This window comes from Miscanthus floridulus, chromosome 16, assembly GCF_019320115.1.
Source record: "Miscanthus floridulus cultivar M001 chromosome 16, ASM1932011v1, whole genome shotgun sequence".
Taxonomy (NCBI): Eukaryota; Viridiplantae; Streptophyta; class Magnoliopsida; order Poales; family Poaceae; genus Miscanthus; species Miscanthus floridulus.
In genome coordinates, this window is record NC_089595.1 from 112204451 (window position 1) to 112224861 (window position 20411).

General features: G+C 45.6%; 2 long non-coding RNA genes and 1 pseudogene across 2 annotated transcripts; 2 read left to right on the top strand and 1 right to left on the bottom strand.

Moving 5' to 3' along the window:
• Positions 1 to 49: 49 nt before the first annotated feature.
• Positions 50 to 1490, top strand: LOC136511411 (uncharacterized). Its single transcript, XR_010772695.1, has 3 exons — positions 50 to 302; positions 429 to 547; positions 1000 to 1490. It is a non-coding gene; the product is annotated as an uncharacterized lncRNA (long non-coding RNA).
• A 5625-nt stretch (positions 1491 to 7115) lies between these two features.
• Positions 7116 to 7906, top strand: LOC136510116 (uncharacterized). The gene is made up of 3 exons (XR_010772617.1): positions 7116 to 7375; positions 7471 to 7617; positions 7786 to 7906. It is a non-coding gene; the product is annotated as an uncharacterized lncRNA (long non-coding RNA).
• Positions 7907 to 12394: 4488 nt separating this feature from the next.
• On the bottom strand, positions 12395 to 16218 carry LOC136511297 (receptor kinase-like protein Xa21; annotated as a pseudogene).
• Between the last annotated feature and the right edge of the window lie 4193 nt (positions 16219 to 20411).

The window sequence follows — 20411 nt, forward strand, 5'->3', positions numbered from 1 at the left end:
ACAATGAAGAACTGTGTGGTCTTTTGGATAACATAAGGAATGGCTGCAAAGTTATTCCCATTGCCATCAGACACTCGATAGGTATACAGAGTATTTGTAGATGTATGTTAACCTGCTGTGGAATAGTCCACCATGCTAGCATATGACAAAGGACACGATAAGCAGGAGGCTCCTTTCACTCCTTAAGGATAGGATCAGCTTGTGACTGGGCACAAAGATTCAGTGTGAACATGCATGCAGAGGATGCAGTGTGCATGCAAGCAACCCATCAAAGCAGCGTCGCTTCATCTTGAAGAAGACACGTGAGTGGAATAAGATGAGAGAGATTATTTTGTGAAATGAATATTTTTGTATTTCCTACTAACAGTATTCACACCTAATTTACATGCATTCCATTCTATTCCTATGACTGACATGTCTTCCCTCAGTCTAGGTTTTGGCCATGAAGTTTGAGAGAAGAATAATATAAGCCATCAGCTAGAGATGTATCTGCCAAAGATGTCCATATCTGTGGAGTTTAACCTATTTATACATTTTGGTCCGCAAGGTACGTTTGATTTTTTAGAACCTATAATCTTTCCTTAAATTAGTGAGCATGGAATATACTATGTTTTAAACATCTTGATTAGTACTTAGTAACAGTTAGGGGTGGCAAATCCATTTCTTCCTTGCCTTCTTAGACATTTCATGATGTTCTAGAGTATGAGCGGTTTGCTTGACAGTTAAAGCCTGCCTCCATCCGAATCCAGATGTGAGATCGTAATTAGACCCATTTGAGCACAAATAATAATCACGGGAGCCAGTAAATTGGTCCCCTCTTGGCCTCTTGTAAGATTTCTCAAATTTCTTCCCATTTTAGCAACCCTGGAGAAACTGAATTCGAGAGGACGCATGTCGAGAACTTTGGAAAACCTCTTTCTTGTGCAGGTCGTCCAGTAAGTTTTTGATGAGCTGACCCCTTTTTGTTTTCATTTTGGCGTGTTTGGTGCCTGGCAGCAGGTCCAGGGAAGAGGTTTTGCCGGAGGGCACACCAGGAGCCCAGGAAACGTGTTCCTGATTGCGGCAACCGACTGAGTGGAAGGGAGCAGGTGGTGGATCGTTCAGAGCTGCGGATGGCTTCAGGCTGCAGGATCGGCCTGTGCCTGGCGTAGCAGAATCGTCCGGCAACCCGTTGGTGAGGTGCTGAGCCCCCAGTTCCCCGGAGAGCTGATGGAGCGCCTGTGAGTCTGTGACACCTGATGCTGATGCGTGGGCCTGGCCCCTGGGCACTGGAAATGTGTATGCAAGCGAACTGGCGGTAGTCGCTTGGATGCTGTGGAAACAAAGGAACGAGAGGACCTTCAACAACCAGTCGCTGTCGGTGCAATCGCTTGTGCAAGGAATTGCCGAGGAGTGTAGAGTTTGGGACCTTGCCGGGTTCAGACGATTTGCGCTCGTTGCTTCCAGCGTCTCCAAATATTCTATTTTCATAGTCTCCTAAGGTGTAATCGGTTTTTCTTTTCTTCGGTGCGGTAACCCTGGGTTTACTGCTTTTGTAACCTTTTTCAAAAACTCTACCTCCTCTTAGTGAAAAACGTACCTCGGTCGAGAAAAAAAAAATTACTGACAGTTACAGTGAAGCAAGAGCCAGTTGACATCAGTCAACTTGCAGTGCGTGTTTCTAGGGTCATGAAGTCCACGTGTGTTGGGAGCATTTCTTGGCAACCTGCTAGTCACTACGCCAGTACGCCTGGGAGTGTGAGCCTGGGGATGATGCCAATATGCCATGAAGCCGCAGGTCGATCGAGTCTGCAAAGGAGGTTGAGGACAAGATCCGGATCAGAGACAGGAGAACCGAGGTCCCGGAGGCGATTAGCAAGGGTCTTCATCTTGGTGCAATATTGAAGCACAGTCATATCACCCTGATAAAGTGCGAAATTACGTACGCACCAACGCAGACGCTTGCTGTTGTGGAAGAGAGCCTTGATGTCCTTCCATAGGCTGTCAGCTAGATCTTGGAGACGGTGAGCAGGATCCCGGCGAAGATGATGGAGTAGAGCCAGAAGAAGACAGAGGCTTTTATTTGTGTACCCTTAAAAAAGATGTCACACTTCTACGTACCCCTCAAAAGTTGGTCGTCATCTACATGCCTTCGCTCGAACTTTTTTTTTTCCTCACGCCATTCCGTCGGCATTTGCTCCTAACGGTGGGTAACGGCTCTGGAGAATGACTCAGTTGCCCTTGGGCTTGTATGAGCGTCTAAACTTTTTTGTTTCCCCTGTGCCATTGCCAGGCCAATTGGCTTTGGCGCCAGAGACGCCGCTGTTGGCGCCAAAGGACAGGGATTTGGCGCCAAAGAGCCTGCCCTTCTCCTTCTATATATTGGTGCCAAAGGCCAGGGAGTTGCCACTCTCTTGAGCCCTCTCTCTTTGACAGCCATGTCACAAGGTAGCAGCAGTTATGGTGGTGCGCCAAGGCGGCGTGTGCTTTGCCCGAACTGCAATGTGCTCGCCAATCGCTTCATCTCGACGACCAGGGCCAACCCCAACCGGGCCTTTCACAAGTGCCCTTATTTCGCGGTTTGTGCTTCTCTCTTTGGTCAACATTGTTTGTCTTTTCCTCTTTGCTCAGTCTCTATGTTGGATTTCAGATTGGAGGATGTCAGTACTATCAGTGGAAGGATGAGATGGAGGAGACAGCTACACCAATCCAAGCAGTTCCACTGCAGGCAGTGGCAGCACCTGGTGGTTTTCCCACAGCTCCTCCTCTGGCCATCTTGCAGGAAGGTTCCCAGGCAGCTGTAGTTGAAGGCCATGCACCAATGGACAAGAGGGTGCAGCAGCAGCTTAGGAGGATTGAAAAACTTGTGTATTTGTGCTTGGTGCTTGCTTTGTATGCTATTTTCAAGAAGTAGGCTGCTGTTGTGTGTGTGTGAGAGAGAGTTTTCATGGATGTATGGATCAATCAATGCATGAATGAATAGATGAATAAATGAATGCTTCTCATGGTTCATAACAACATTAAGATAAAGAAACTAACAGTTCACTCATCCATCACATAACTGGTAGCATAAAGTGTTTCATCACCAACAGCATATGGTGTTTGATCACATCACTTACAGTTTACACATAGAAACTAAATTACTAGAGTTTGTTCACATCACTAACATGAACCATCAATTCAGACAAGGTTTTTCATGACAGCCCCAAAAGAACATCAAAGTACCAAAAGATCATGCGTCAGGGCTAAAAAAAGAACATCACAGCACCAATAGAACATCACTAGAGTTTCTTACTGTAGCTTCTTTGGTGTCAACTTCTTCACTGCTCCCTTATTTCTTCTTGGTGTGCATTGTGGATCCACAGGCTCAAGTGGGAGGTCATCAACTGGCTGGCTGGGCTGGGTGTCCACTGTAATGGAGTCCTCATTGAAAGGAACCAGATGCACAGATAAGAGTGGGACTGAATCATTTGAACCAGTTCCAGACCTGACAGTCAACAGTATGCATTAGATTTCCACCTGGTTGAAATGAAAAGGATGAGGCAAAGAACAGGTACCTTGTAGACACACTAGTAGGAGCTGAGGTTGAACTAGTGGTGGCTGGTGCTGCACCCTTGTGTTTCTGTGAGGAGGTTGAAGAAGAGGATGACTTCCTCTTCCTTTTGTTATGGATGGCATTTGCCACTGCCTCATTGAATGGGAACTGCATCTAGGATGGCTGGGCCACCACAAGACTCATCTCTGTGTTGCTTGCTGCAGCCTTCTTCAACCTCTTCTTTGGTGTGCCCCTACAAAGGAAAATAGATTAGCTTCTGTGTATGCAAAGGAAAATGATCAATGACAAGAACTGAACCAGGACTAGATTGTTCTAACTGGGCCTTAAACCTAAACAAATTATGGAAACTCTTGCCCCAAGGCCCATAAAGTTGATCCATTGCAAGGTATTTACCTTTGTACACTTTCCTGTAGCTGATCTGAACCTTGTACAGATCCTTCAGCCTCCTTTGCAGCTCTTTTGCACCAACATTTCCATCCTCTTTCAACCAATCAATTACCTTGCTGCACACCCAAAACTGACTAAGTCCTACACATGATCCTTGTCTCCTAGTGCTCTGGCAGCCATTTCCATGCTCATGTGGGTTCACCTTCACCTGGAAAAAAAGTTGAAAAGAAACACATGTTAGCAGCTAGGTACATGCAAGGAAAACAGGTAGCAGTCAATACCACAAATTGAACTAACACATCACCTGAATGCCATGTCCATCAGCTGAAGTTGAGGCATGCAGTCTCCACGGGCATCCCTCATTCCTCAGAGAACAGTGCACCGTATACCTCTCTGTATCACTCTTGTCAATTTCATAGTTGAACTCATGTTTAACAACATGACTAGCTAAAGCAATCTTAAAAGAAGCCATATCTAGGTAGATAGTTCCCACTGTCATAGGAGGGTCATCTTTGTCATATTCAACATCAGGAAATTGAAATTGCTCAGGCTCCCTATCAGCAACTTCCTCATCAGAGGATTCATCTATTTCTACTTCCTCATCTTCCTCGTCAGAGGGTTCTGCTATGCTTGGAGAAATAATTGAAGGAGTGAATGGGGGCTCAACAGATTTCCTTGGGCTACCAGACTCCCAATCAGGAAGCATAGGCTGAGTACCAGGACTATGATATGCAACAGTCAACAAGCATGTTCTGGTTGCCCTATTTTTTTCAAACATTGCTAGCATCTCTTGGTCATTGCGCACAGGTATGTGAACTTTACTATGCATGCACCAGTAAAACAATGTGGCTACATCACCATAGCTAGGAGGATACTTGTCAACCAAATCTTTCATAAGCCCAGTTAACAAAGTTCTGTCTGCATCCACCACTTCATTCACAGAAACCACTTTGCACGACAATTGGGACCAACAATCCGCATTTCTAGGTTGTAACTACTGTTTGGGTCCATCCTACAGATGAACAAGGAGCACGTAATCAATAAACCCTAAACACGATTCGGTAGCGTAATACACTAATGCAATCAACATCAATACAAGGAGGGGCGAAGTCAAGGAGGGAGGAGGAGTGGTACTCACCCTTCCCGGAACCAATCCGGCCTCTCGCCAAGTCCGTTCCACGGCATGCCTGCTCCGCCCGACCGTCTTGCTCCACGGGGCTAGGATTTCGAGGGCGGGCCACCAACACCGACTGCCGCCGTCTCCAGATCCGCCACCGCTAGGGTTCGCCGTCGCGTCCTCCCACGCTCGGGTGAGAGAGTGAGGAACGAGAATGGGGAGAGACTGAGAGAGAGGCTCGGGTGAGACTGAAGGAGATGCGGCCCAATATGTCAGTGACCCAGAGGGCAAGGAGGATATTTTTCTAGCCCGGTCCCACATGTTAGAGCCGCCAAATGGCCAAAACCTAACAGAATGCCGACGGAATGGCGTGAGGGAAAAGAAAAGTTCGAGCGAGGGCATGTAGGTGACGACCAACTTTTGAGGGGTACGTAGGAGTGTGGCATCTTTTTTAAGGGTACACAGGTAAAAGCCTCAAGAAGACAATGGCAAAATCATTCTGGCTCCAATGACCATAGTTGGCCTCGGCCAGATCAAGAACCATGAGGACGTGGGTCTTGGTGTTGATCAGTGGGATTTGAGTTGGTGACGACATGCACCGGGGAAGAGGTACTGTCAGGAGTGGCGGCGCCATCGCCGGACCAGGAGGAGGTGGAGGAGATCATGCCAGCGAAGGAAGGGGTTGCAACGGAAGGCAGGAGGATCAACATTAAGCTGATACCATGTAATGTAGGAGATAAAAACAGGGAGTGCTGCAACACACATTATATGTTCATCATCAATGCACATGTACAAGAGGCCGCTAATGGACATTAGCTACACAAAATCGATAACACCCTGTTGTTAGAGCATCTCCAAGTTTCCTATTTTTTCCTCCTAAAACTTGTAGTTTTACAATTCCTAAAAATGTATTAGGAGGGAAAAAAGAAAGCCATCTCCAAGAGTTTCTAATAAATTGCTTTTAAAAAAATTAAATTTGGGTCTCACATCTATTTTTTGGCGGCTTTTTTTTTCTGTCGCCAGGCGTCACGGGGTGTGTCGAACCCCTCATGTCGCGACCTCCTTGCCGCCGCCGCCGTCAGTAGCAGCAGACAAGCACAACAGTCGGCCAGTAGCAGCAGACAAGCACAACAGCCACCAACAGGCAATCGTGCCGGTCTGTACCATCATCTGATGGACAAGCACATCATCAGTAGCCGGCCACAACCAGCCTTGGCAGGGCACAGCGAGCCATGGATGGCCACAGGCACAGCCGGCCATAGGTACCCATGGCGGCCACCGACGCTACGCGGTCATCAGCAGGCAAGCCATGGCCGCCCAAATCCAGACCACAGGTAGCTGGTGCCCAGCAGCGTTCTCTGCGGCGCCACCAAGCCATGGCCCAGGAGGCGAGAACAACAAAACAGCAACAGAGAGAGGAAGGACGCGGCTACCCAATTCAAACCTAGCGGCGGCGGCCTGCAAACCTAGCGACGGTGGCAAAACGAAACATAGCGGGGGCAGCGGCGGCAAGCTGGAAGACGCAGCGGTTGCCGTGCAGGAAGCCCGCGACGGCGTCGATCGTCTACGTACTGACGACGTCGATCGTCTACGTACCGGCGGCGTCAATCGTCGAAGTTCTTTGGCGTGATGACGGAGACCAGCGCGGGAAGGATCGGAGAAAAGCGTGTGACTCCAAAGCGCGAAGGCGGAAACCGCGCGGCGGAAGGATCCGTGCGACTCATGAGCCGCGTAAAGTTACGCAGAACTGACTCAGTTTTCGTAAGTGCCTAGGGATGGATTAGGAACTGTTGGAGAGAGATTTTTTCTAATTTTTCTAAAAATCAAGGGATTATTTACATATTTACCATCGTTATGATGTGAGTGGTATAAAAAGTACCTTGTCAGTGACTCATGTGTCAGTGACACAGTGTAAAATGTCATCCGTAATAATGATAAATATGTAAATGCACCAAAATCAAATATTACGAAAGTAAATAGGAAACTCCTGGAGATGCTCAGGAAAAAAAAAAAAAGAGTCGATAACACCCCAACTACATACAGCCTGGCCCAATTAGCCTAACCTCGGCGGCGGCCAGGCCGGCGCTTCTGCGTCCCTCTTGCTTCGCCTCGTCTCGGCTCTTCCTCCGGTGCAGCTTGTTCCCGGCGGCGGACTCCTCGAGATTCGAGACACCGCTCCCCTTCAACCCCCAGTGCATGCATCCTTGCTACCGAGGCTGGTCTCCCCGCGCAGCAACCACCGGAGCTGAGCCGAGCCTGGTCCGCGCCGTCTCCGTCTCCGTGCATCTGCTTGCTCTGCCATTCCTCCCGCAACGAGTCCGCACCGGAGGTAAACGGTGGGTCGTCCCTTCCCGACCTTAATTACTTGATTACTATGGTATATGATATGATTCTGGCCCTAACATTTTCCAAATTTTACTTTGGAAAAAAGGACGTGCAGGGAAGCTTGGTGGAGGTTGTGAAACTGCGAAAGAGTGTGGCGTTATTTTTTTATTAGCAGCTTGCAGCAGGACCTCTCTAGCAGTGGAGTATGCAAGCCTGCAGGATGATGATCTCTTGCCACATCACCAAACTCATGGTATTATCAATTTTTTTTCTAAAGTTACCTGCTACGCCCTCAGGGCAGCTTCATTTTGGATGTGATTTGTCTGGACTCAGGAGTCCATATTTAAACATGGATCTACAACCTGCAAGATGAAAATGTCGCGAGCATTTCTTGGATATTAAATGGTTTTCATGTTTCCAGGAGAGAGGGGAAAAGAGAATAGAATAAGCCCAACTTTTTATTTCTGAAGTATATAATAAGTTGTCGACAGAATATCGTCGGTAGTCCTCCGAGGGGTATTCCACGAAGGTAGATTGATCGGCAGAGGTGCGCGTAATCAAGAAGAAGAAGGCAACAGAGACACAAGAGTTAGACAGGTTTGGGCCATCTGCACGACGTAATACCCTACTTCTATGGTTTGTTAATTTGTATTGGCTATCGTATGATATTGCGTGTGTTTTGAGGATGTCCCCTATCCGCATTATATAGCCGAGGGGTAGGTTAAAAGTCGGTTAGATCTAGAAGATAACCAGTAAGTAATAACAGATTACAGGAATCACGGGATCGAGCATATCCTAACAGATCTCGTAGCATCTTCAGGATATTGCCCTTGATGTCTTGCAGTACGTGCCGAACAGTACCGTGCACCATAAGTCTTCGTCTTGTGGGCTGAACCACCCCTGACGGTGTAGCCCATGTAGTCTGTCATGGGTATCCGGGGTCATACCCCCCACAGCTAGTCCCTGAGCGCCTTGTATCCGCTGTGCAACGCCGTCTTGAGCTTATCCGAGCAGGTGTAAACAAAGCCGAGCAGTCAGACTCATAGTCCGACCACTCTAATGAGTCGTCGAGCAGTTGTGGACCGTAACCGACCAGCATAACTGTCCGACCGAGCCCGGGCTTACCTAAGTAAGGCTTGCCAGAAGGATATAAGGAGCTCAAGTTCAAAATCGAAAATTTCCTCGCTGTGAACCATGTGTGCCCACTTAGAGTCTGACCACGAGAAAGGGAGATAATCTTCTTCAACTTTGGGAGGCACGGAGTCTTCCAATGAACAGATTAAAGAAAAACACACTCACCGGAATGTGAAGTGTGCCCACTTAGTCCCCGAGACTGACAGTAAGTGACGTAGTCACGTGGTGCCAGGGTCCAGAAAGTAGAAGAAAAACAGAAGACCAGCCGAACGGGCAACCAGTCCACGGGCTGAACCCTGAAATGAAAAGCACACATTCACCGTAAGGTGAAGTGTGCCCACTTAGTCCCGAGCCTGACAGTAGGTGACGTGGTCACGTGGTGCCAGGGTCAGAAACAACAGTAACCAGGAAAAAAAGTCTCCAGTATGGTGAGAAATCAAATCATAATGATGACGTAGTCCCCGAGCCTGCTGGAAGATTTTGAAGATATCTTGTAGCAGGGTCAAAATTTTTTTAATGAAAGCTTGCCAACATCATCTGCCATGTACTTCACAAGATCCCGGACATGCTGCCCAAGATCAGCACCCTGATCCGAACAGCATGGAGCAACTTGATAGCACACCGATGAGACGTAGCAAGATCTGACCACCAAGGGAGTCCCCAGCTTAGCTGGCGACGCTTGCACGAAGAATCTGAACATCGAGGAGTCCCCAGCGTAGCTGATGATGAAGCCCATGCGATGAGCAGTCCAACCAACTGGTCGGCAACGAAGTGAACGCCGAGCAGGAGTGAGTGCCGAGCAGTCTAACCAGTTGGTTGGCGGTGAAGTTTGTCCGATAGGTGGTCCGACCACCCGGACGATGATCATCTTGTTCAGTCCCTGAGCGTAAGCTCGTTGACTGAACCGTGCCCCTGCGAAACAAATGTGTAGAATGAGTAGTACATGATGTAAAAATAAAATATATGAACTCCGGAGAAAAATCAACAACGGTGATAAAATAGCATATGCAGCTAGGCAATTAATTGGTGTGAACACTTAGTGTTATTCTGAAGATGTGTTTATATTTAATATAAACCGTCCGACTAGTTAGTGTGTAGCTGAGTCTCCAGCCCTAGCTAGCCTGTTAACCATAACGTGGGGCGCGGAGCCCGTGTGCGTGTAGGAAGAGCAGGGCGTCGCTAAGGAGCCGCTGTCGACCACCCCTAACGCAGAGGACAGGCGCTCGTACATGTGTAGGGAGAAGCCAGAGATAGGGCCGTCTTTGGGAACATCCGAGCATCAACATGGCTGTTCGGAGATTTGCCTTAGGCTTAGCTGTATGTCATCTTTAAGATGATATACATGAAAGAAAATCATTTGGAGAACAAACATGGACAAAACAGCTCGGAGAAATATTATGGAGATACATGAAGGTTGAGGAATATTTAGAAAAATGTTAAAGCATGACTTAGCTTTAAACAGAACATCTGGTCGGTGGCGTATAGCGTTATCTAGTCGGTGTGTACGAAATTGCTCAGCCCTCGAGCTTTCCGAACTGTCATCATGGCGACGGTTACGGTTGTCATCATTGCGACGTGGCAGGCGATCGGAGCGATTAGTCCGGGCGATGTCGTCCTTATGTTACTGGTCGGTGATGCGGGCAGCTCGCTTAGTGGTTCACTTGACGGCTCGGACGGTTCGTTTGACAGCTCGGATGGGTACGCGGAGTCATAGGCGAACGGACGTAATCAGAGCCTGACGGAGTCAATCCGCGTGGGGAGGCGAAGTCCTTGAGCGTGTCCGACCGAGGCGAGGGCGCAGTCCAAGATCTTCCTTGCATGCCTGAGATACGTGAGGTTGCCAGCATCTTTGGTGGAAACACTGCTCCACATCGCGTTATCGTCGGCCGCCTTTCCTGATTGCTGGTTGTCGTGATCCACGGAAACGATCTTGCGTATCCGATCAGAAATCACGAGCAACAACAAGATGTGATTAGGTTTCTCCCAACCGAATCATGCAGACATACGGATATATCTGGAAGTATAATAACAATATTTAATTAGGAAGCGACTTGACTTAGCTTTCTTAGATTGCTTGACTCCGATCTTGTTGTCGAGTGTTGCGTCTGTTGGAGGCGTAGGGTTGGCGTTTTTGTTGACGCGAGCTGTGCGGTCCTCGTCGGTTTCTCCATCCCGTGGAGGACTGTCGATGCTGACATTAAAAATCCCGCCTCCACGGAAGGGTGGAAAAGGAGGTTGGACGACAGCGGTTTCGGCGACAATCTCCGTAGAGCCCTGGGACTCAGAGTCTGGATTTTCCTCTAGGATGGTGTGGAGGGATTCTTCGAGATGTTGGCCGATTTGCAGCATATTGATAGTCGGCGAGAGCTGGTCGGCGATCGGATCGGCGAGAGGATAGATGTCTCCAATCTGGTCGACGAATTTGTCCCTTAGGGCATCCTGATGGATGGTGGTCATTTCCCCTAGAGTTTCCTGATCGGCTTCCGATAGATCCAAACCGGAAAGTGGTCGGCGCCGAACCGGAGTGGTCAGAGCCAATTCCGTGAGGGAGAGGCAGTCGGCGAGCTTCTGGCCGACCTGATCGATGGATGCGATCAGATCGTCGTTGCCGACCTGCTTTCTCGAGTAGCGGGGCAGCAGGCGGCGAGTTGTTGGTGAAGACGACCTCGGAGGCGGTTCTGAGATCGGATCTGCTGTTGCAGGCGTTGGTGTGGTCGGCGCAGAATCGATCTGCACCGGCTTGATGATCTCTCCGTCTCCGTTAGCATTGATGATCCAGGAGATCGATCCGATTGTAAAGATCTGGCTGGGCTTTAGAGATGACGAAGAGCCTGAAAAGTGTACCATCTTGTTCGTCATGGAAACAGCACGCACGCTCCTACCTGGTGCGCCAATTATCGACAGAATATCGTCGGCAGTCCTCCGAGTGGTATCCCACGAAGGTAGATTGATCGGCAGAGGTGCGCGTAATCAAGAACAAGAAGGCAACAGAGACACAAGAGTTAGACAGGTTCGGGCCGTCTGCACGACGTAATACCCTACTCCTGTGGTCTGTTGGTTTGTATTGGCTATCGTATGATATTGCGTGTGTTTTGAGGGTGTCCCCTACTCGCCTTACATAGCCAGGATGTAGGGTTACAAGTCGGTTAGATCTAGGAGATAACCGGTAAGTAATAACAGATTACAGGAATCACGGGATCGAGCATATCCTAACAGATCTCGTAGCATCTTTAGGATATCGCCCTTGATGTCTTGCGGTACGCGCCGAGCAGTACCGTGCACCATAAGTCTTCGTCTTGTGGGCTGGACCACCCCTGGCGGCGCAGCCCATGTAGTCTGCCATGGGTATCCGGGGTCGTACCCCCCCCCCCCCCCCCCCCCCCCATAAGTCCTTTTGGATGGCTCTGATTAACACCGGGAAGCATTACAAGAGTTTGACAGTTGAAAGACACTACTTAAGACTGATGTGATCAGACGTGGTTTGGATTATTTTGATAGACACAAAGCACAAGTTTTTATGAGTATTTGACAAGTTGTGAGCCTCCACAGCAATCCGAAAAGGCGGAGCAATAGGTGACAGACTGTAGAAGTAGCCAATTGAAGACTCCAGATGGCCTCTGAATGAAGAGCAAAATGTCTTTTACTACTTTGATTTTGGACCCTGCAATGAGCAACGGCACAATTTGAATCCGCCATTCTGAATCTGAAAGCGGAAAGTTCAAATCATCTACATGAAATGTGGTAGCGGCGGCTGACATCCAACAATCCATTTTGCTAGAACAACTAGAAAACTTTATTCTGGAACAAGATGAAGCATTTTGTGAAACACTAGCCTGAATAGCAAGAACCCACACAAGTCTCAGCCTGGATGTAGCAGACAGTAAGGCATCAGGACGTCATGCACTAGAAAATTCTTGGGACGTGTTAGTTGATTTTTTATGGTGCTCCTTTACCAGAGAGCTGGGGAGGAGCTTGTGAAACTTGTCTCTAATTGCTTGCAACTCTTTAAGAGCATGTCCGATCGGTGGGCGATCTGCTGGTGTCTCATGTGAACAGAAAATTCCAACTTGCAGAATGGAGGCAATGAAGGGAATTCTCATATTGCTAATACTGCCAGAGTAAGAGATGCTTGCTTCTTTGTTTTCTGTCTCTGTTAGTAGCTGTTGGTCCATGATACTACTCACTCTGTCTGGAAACGCCATTTGAACGTACTTGCGGAGTCCAATGGCTTCTCCAAATTCACTGTCCGTTGGACTTTTTCCAGTGAACATCTCCAGCAACAGTATTCCATAGCTGTAGACATCACCATGCTTGGAGATTTCATTGCCCAGTCCATACTCTGTCGACCAAAACGACATCTTTTTAAGAAAGTTGTCCCTGAAGAATTAGATATGCTCATTGAATGTTTTATGTTCAGTATAAAATTCATTTACAAAAACTACATTTAATAATATAATTTAGTTCCATGAAATTTTAGATTCCGGCATTCTGCTCCTTCCAATTCTCAAAAATTCAGTTTTGTTGAGCTGTACATATCAACGTGAACTAAGGTACGCATTTCAGACTATATATATTGGAAGAAGATCAATTAGAAAATAGAAGCACACCTGGAGCTGCATAGCCAATCGATCCTCTCATTGATGCCCAACCACTTGACTGATATGTGTCTTGATGTAGAAACCTTGCAAGCCCAAAATCACCAACATGAGCAACCATGTCACTGTCCAGGAGAATATTGCTTGGCTTAAGATCACAGTGAATAATAGGTGTTGGCTTATACTGGTGAAGATAATCAAGTGAGTATGCCACATCAATCGCAATGTGTAGCCTTCCAATCAAATCCAGTGCCTTATGTTCACCATCTTCCATGATATGTTCGTGCAGCCACTGGTCTAAATTTCCATTTGGTAGAAACTCATACACAAGGGCCTTGAAGTCACGACCCTGAAAATCAATACTGGAGCAGACTGTCAAGATCTTCACAAGGTTACGATGTCGAGCACATCTTAAAGTCTCGCATTCTGCAATAAAACTTTGAGTTGCTCCACGTTGCGTGAGGTTGAGAACCTTAACTGCAACTACTACATGCTGGTCGTTGCTTCTCATTCTCCCTTTGTAGACCGAGCCAAAGCTCCCTGCTCTGATGAGGTTCTCAGATGAGAAACCATCTGTTGCATTGGCCAATTCAACATAAGATACTCTCAGGTGTTGCTCATCGATGGCTGGCCTTTGTAAGTTTTCTTTTGTTTTTTGGATCTTTCTGTAGAAAGACAGTGCAAGTGCAAATATTGTCTCAAAAAGAAATGCACTGCATACGGAGACTATTATGGCTAGTTCCCGTGATGGCCTCTTGTTGGTGTGGATAGAGCAGGGTGGCAATTTCAGTTGAGGGATACCACCACACAGGCCACCGTTTCCTGTGATCAAGATTGCAGTTGCGTTGAGAAATACCCTGTCTTTTGGCACTCCACCTTTCAATTTGTTGAATGAGAGATTCAATGAAGAAAGCCCTGGTAGCTTGCCAAGTACTTCTGGGATTGTCCCAGATAAATTATTGTAGGAAAGATCAACCACCAAGAGGCCTCTTAGGTTTCCTAGGGACACTGGAATTGCCCCTTGAAGCATGTTTACAGATACATTAAGATTTTCCAAGCTTTGACACTCACCAATGGAGGTTGGAATTTCACCAGAAATCATATTATTAGATAAATCGATTTCGTTGAGATTTTTGAGATTTCCCACTTCTGATGGGAAAGGACCTGATAAGGAATTATGTGCGAGATTCATGGATTTCGACAGTGTTGATATGAAAAATAGTTCTTTGGGTATCGGACCGGAAAGATTGTTGTGAGAAAGATCTAAAACCTCTAAAGGACAGTTGCTGAGACTGGAAGGTATAGCCCCACTTATCGCATTAGTACCGAGGATAAGGGTAATAAGTTCTGTAAGATTGCCCAGAGATACAGGGATGGGTCCTGACAACGCATTATTTGATAAAGATAACCTATTGAACTTCTTGAGTTTGCTGAGAGATACTGGAACAGCGGATACTAGCATGTTATTACCCATATCAAGTTCATTTAGGTTGATTAGGTTCCCCATTCCTTCTGGTATTGGACCAGTTATCTTGTTGTCTTTTATGGTAAGAAACTTCATTTGTGTTGAAAGATTACCAATTGAATTTGGCAGCACACCTTCGAGTTTGTTGGAACTCAAAGCTAATTTCCTCATATTGCTAGAATTGGTGAGACCTGTCAGGAAGCCCCAATCAGCATCATTTCTTGCTTCAAAGTAACTATCTGCAAGGAACACCACAGAGAGGTTCTTTTGGTGAGTTCCCAAGCACTGGGGAATTGTGCCCGACATGAAGGTGGTTACTATTTCAATGACTTGAAGCAGGAGGCATTGCATATGGATGACGGCAGCGGACCGTGAAATTGATTGATTGATGCAAATAGTAATTTTAGTTTTGATAGCTTGCTGCCCATATCAGGTGGAAAATCCCCAGTGAAACTGTTGAAATCCAATAGCAGAAGTTCAAGAGAAGAGAGATTGAACATCGAATGAGGCAATGATCCTTCTAGTGCATTTTTGGATAGATATAGTTCGGTGAGGTCATGGAGGTTTCCAATTGACTGTGGTACGGAACCTGAAAGATTGTTCACTGAGAGAGAAAGGATCTGAAGCAACTCAAGGTTTCCTAATGATTCTGGGATTTGACCCACTAGACTGTTATACTTGAGACTTAAGTAAACTAGTGAAGAGAGGTTTCCTAACCAAGAAGGGATGTTTCCCGTGAGCTTGTTGTTTGCCAACTCAAGTATTTGGAGAGATGATAAGCCTTGGAGTGGTGGGATGTGTTCTAGGTTAGTGTTGGGAATAGTAAGAACGGTCAATGCTGAGAGGTTTCCAAGTGAAGCAGGGATACTTCCATAAAACAGATTGTAACCTAGATCTAACTCGCCGAGACTGACAAGACTGCCTGTCTCTACGGGGATTTCCCCAGTCAAATTGTTGAATGTTAGGCCTAGGTATTTGAGATTCACAAGGTTACCTATACTGGAAGGTATGGTTCCTGTAAGTGCATTAGACTCAAGATGGAGTATTTGGAGATTATGCAGTGAGCTGAACTCTCCTGGTATCACACCCTGCAACTTGTTATCGTTGATTGAAATATCGACAAGGTAGCTGCAGTTGGAGAGTGATGGTGGAATCTGCCTTTCAATGGAGTTGTAGCTAAGCTGCAGATCCTCAAGGTCATGGAGATTACCGAGTTCTGGTGGCAGGATCCCATGGAAGTGATTCGATGAAAGGTTGAGCAGCCTCAGGTACGTGAGGTTTCCCCACGCAGGAGTGACGGTGCCAACAAGGTTGAGCTCGCTAAGGTCCAACGCCACCACACGGCCATGGTGGCTTCCCTTCAAGCCACAAGACACGCCCTGCCACTGGCACATCGGCACAGACTGGTTGCTCCACGTCGCCAGCGCTCTCGATGGGTCACTCGTCACTTGTGACTTGAATGCCGTGAGAGCGAGGTGATCGGAGAAATTGGAGGTGGATGCCGCATGAGCTGCGAGGACAAGTGAGGTCTGTGTCATGCTTGTGGTACAGCAAGCTAGAGAGACAAAGGCCAGCAAGAGATACTCAAGGAACAGCACCATTGTTGCTGCGTTGATTGGGGAAAGCTTAGCTGGTCTTTTGTGCTTGTTTTAGTGCAAAGCAACCAGCCAGAGATCAGGCTAACTTATATGGTTGGAGGCAGCAGACAGTTCAACAGATAAAGCAAAACAAAGTTCAAAAGACTCAAAAGAGAAGAAAGTTGCAGCAAGTAGATTCCCAGTTGCCGCTTCACTGTCGGCCGGGGACGTATTTTCTCTGCTTCTGTTGTCATCAAGACGGTGGAGGAATTCTCCGGGTGTCGTCGCCCACTTTCACATTGGAAACAATCTCTAATCTTAAAACAGATTTTAGTATCATGTGCCCAGCATTGCTCAAAGCAGAGGAATATGAGAAGGGAAAGACTGCACCCATTATTGCCAGGGAGGTTATGCCTGTGAAGGCTGTTGTTCTGATCAACTATACGTAAAAACTGGATATTAACACTTAGATAGCATCTTTTGGCAAAAGAAACCTAAGATAGCATCAAAATTAGGCAAGCAATGACCTCTTACCAATGACGAAGCCAGAAAAAAAATTAGGAGGTGTTGAACAAAAGAATAGAGCCTTTTTTATCTTTTCTTAATCTTAGCCCCTCCTACCTAATACATATATGCATAAAATTTTAAGAAAAGACTTAGGGAGGCTCCACGTGCCCAGGATCGGTAGGGGGGGCTAGAGCCCCCCTAGCCCCACCGCTGGCTTCGTCACTATCTCTTACTGCTCTAGGCCGGTACAACATGTTGCCACATGATTTTTTTTTATCTTGGTTCTGATCTGGTGAGTGAACAACTGTGCTCGTAGTTATAAAAAAAACTGTGCTCATCTTCTTTGCGTTTGAGGCAAGTTGTTCAATGTCTTATGCAGATGCTCAGAAATAGAGCAGCAGTTTAGTCGCCAAAGATCATTTTCAGTTCATCAATTAATACACGTTTGTTAGGAAAAACTAGTCTATGTTTGGTTTTGGACGCTGCTATACATATGACTGCTCCGTGTGAATCAGGGAGGGTTAGCAGCATCACTTCGTCGCACGCTGCTCCAACATTCGTACGGTGAAGCATTCTCCTTTGTTTTGATGCTAGTGTGTCATTGTCAACCAACCACTCAATCGATCAACAAAGTAGCTTTCTAAACACAGCCAGTTTCACTGTCATCTTGAGGAAACAAAGGATGCTGCCACTTTCAGTCAATTTAAACTGCCAGTTGCACTTTATGCATATTTTTTTCGTAGTATATGATCAATTCATATATCTATTCCCCTTCAAAATTGATATATGATGTAACAAAAAACTACTGCAAACTGTTGTTTATCATGATTGTGCATGTGTGCCGTGAAACCGTGCATGTGTGTCAGTATGTCAAGGAATCGGCGATATATTCTCTTGTATCAGCTGAAGTGCCACCATAAAAATCAAGAACTCACAAGTTCGGCATAAGTAGTAGACCGATGTGCCAATGTGAACTCAACTGTTTGTTATAAGAGCCGATTCAACTTGCTTTTGACAGTGCAAGGAAAATAGAAGATGGTGATGTGATGCAGTTGTTTTCTCACACCTAATGGTTGGTTCTTTTTCTTCTTTTTTTTTGATCGAGGGACTAAAGTTTAGTCTCTGTCACATCGAACATTTGGATGCTAATTAAGAGAATTAAATATGATCTAATTATAAAATTAATTGCATAGATGGAGACTAATTTGTAAGACGAATTTATTAAGCCTAATTAATTCATTATTAGCACATGTTTATTGTAGCACCACATTATCAAATCATAGATTAATTAGGGTTAATAGATTTATTAGTCTCTATCTGTGTAATTAGTTTTGTAATTAGCCTATGTTTAATACCCGAAATTAGTGTAAACATTCGATGTTACATGAACTAAAATTTAGAAGGGTATCCAAAGTTCACAAAAGACCCAGCTACCCAATGGTTAGTTTTGGTTTAAAGCTAACAGAGACCGGTTTATGGTGACTGGCAAAATGAGAAAAGGCACTATAAACTATCACACAAAAGAAAGTTTAATTTGATGTCCCGTTGTTGGCCAAAATTCCATCCTGCACAATCCAAAAGATGCGATGCGACACTCCGTACGTTCTTGCTGGGGCATGAGCAAGAAAAAGAGTAGCAGCAATTCAAATTGCAGAAAATGGTTGTTTCCTCACTTCGCTAGGTTGTACTTCTGCATTAAAATACAGAGTGGTACGTAGAGGACACCACACAAGTGGCTATATGCATACATACAGCAAGTCACAATCCAGCCTTCAGAGCAACCACAATGGCTCGCTTCGCTGAAAAAAATAAGTCGAAAAAAACAAGTCGAAACACTGTTTTGATTGATTTGTTGTGAAAGAAAAACAATGTTTCGACTAAAAAAACAAGCTGAAAAGTATGGATTATCAGCTTGTTCGTTTGGTTGTATTTGGCTTATAAGTCATGGCTTATCAATCAACTAACAGTATTTTTCTTTCACGTCGAACCAGACAACAATACTTTCAGTCATGGCTTATAAGCCAAACCAGCCCAAACGAACATGACGTATGAGAGAAGTGAACATAGCCAAGTATTTAAAAAATAGTCCATAAGCATTAAAATATTTCTTATAGCCTACCTAAAACATTGTATGAGTAGTCCATACTGAGTCAATAACAAAAGTCACCCGTAACACTGTGGTCTGACTGTAAGAAGTAAACTATTCTTTCTTTCTCTCGCTTCTCTCCCGTCGTCTGATTCTTGAGCTGTTGGTGGGCATAGTTTATTTCTTGCTGTAGGTTGAATATTATGAGATTTGCTATAACTATTCACCTAGTTCGTTAGTTGGTTTCAGCCAGACTTATTCAATCAATCAACAATGTTTTTCTTTTACAATAAACCAGCACCAACCAACCCAAATCAGCTCAGAAACTAACCAACAAACACGTCGATTGTCCACTGCTATGGGGCCCAGCCATAAGGACTAGGTGGTCTAAATACATTGCTGTTGTTCTCAGTAAGGGTGCGGTAGGTTTGTGTCCAAATCGCACCATCATAGTACTATGACTTATTTGTTTTACCTAGGGCCAGTTTAGTTTCACCCCATTTTGCAAAATTTTTCAAGATTCCCCGTCACATCGAATCTTTAGACGCATGCATGAAGTATTAAATATAAATAAAAAATAAAACTAATTACACAGTTTAGACGAAATCCACGAGACGAATCTTTTAAGCCTAATTAGACTATGATTGGACACTATTTGTCAAATAACAACGAAAATGCTACAGTAGTACTTTGCCAAAAAAATTGGCATCCAGACGGTGCCCTAATAGATTGTGGAAAGCAACGTCCAGACCGTAACAGCTAACGATCTACAAGTTGGAAAAAGACATTATTGTTCAATTTCAACAATTTTTGGCACGCGCGCTGGCTATCTCTTTCAGTCACAAAATTAGTCCCTTAGTTAATACACCTCCGCGTAATCCACCGTTAGCTGGTGCCTTGTGTTTGTGTCCAATCCGGTAACTAACGGTATCTCACGGTGATGTGATCCCAGGCATTGTATGAATCTTAATCCTCCTTAATGAAACACGTACCAATGCACGCTTTCGAGAAAAAAAAAACAAAATTTGGCATGTGGATTGTTACAGTTCGTAGGTGCAGAATTACTTATTTGTTTAAGCTTTTGATTATAGAAGATACAATCTGCAATCCTTAGCTGAAAAACAAATGAGTCCTTGATCCACTAACTAGCAAATTCTTTTTTGCCAGGACCCCTCCTCCCAAAATTTTTGGCAAGAAGAGAGGAGAGGGGTAAAATATAGGAGAAGCGGAGGATCTTTTGTATCTAATTTTCACCACCTTTTTTTTTCCTCTAGTGCACTTTAGGGCTTGGACAATAAGGGGAGTATCCTGTCATATATTTTTCAACATCCTAGTCGATCATTTGACCAGTTTGCCAGCCCCACGTAATTAATATGCTTTTTCTCTGGCTACTTGCATAATGCTCTTGATTCTTGAAAGGAACAACGTACAGGGCGGCAAGATTGTCCTATATATGTACTTACACAAAACCTTATGGAATTATTTGGTGATCTATCCTAATAATACATTTTTATCAAGTCTTTTAGGGCAGAGGCACCGTGACAGCTTCAGGCGTTAACGTTGAAGTTTGGGAGAAGTAGGACAGATGTGTTAATACTGTTTGAGCAACGACAGGGAAATCTCAAGTTCTCTCGGTTTGAGCCTCTGAGGTAATCACCAAAGTGAATAGGAATTAAGAGCTAC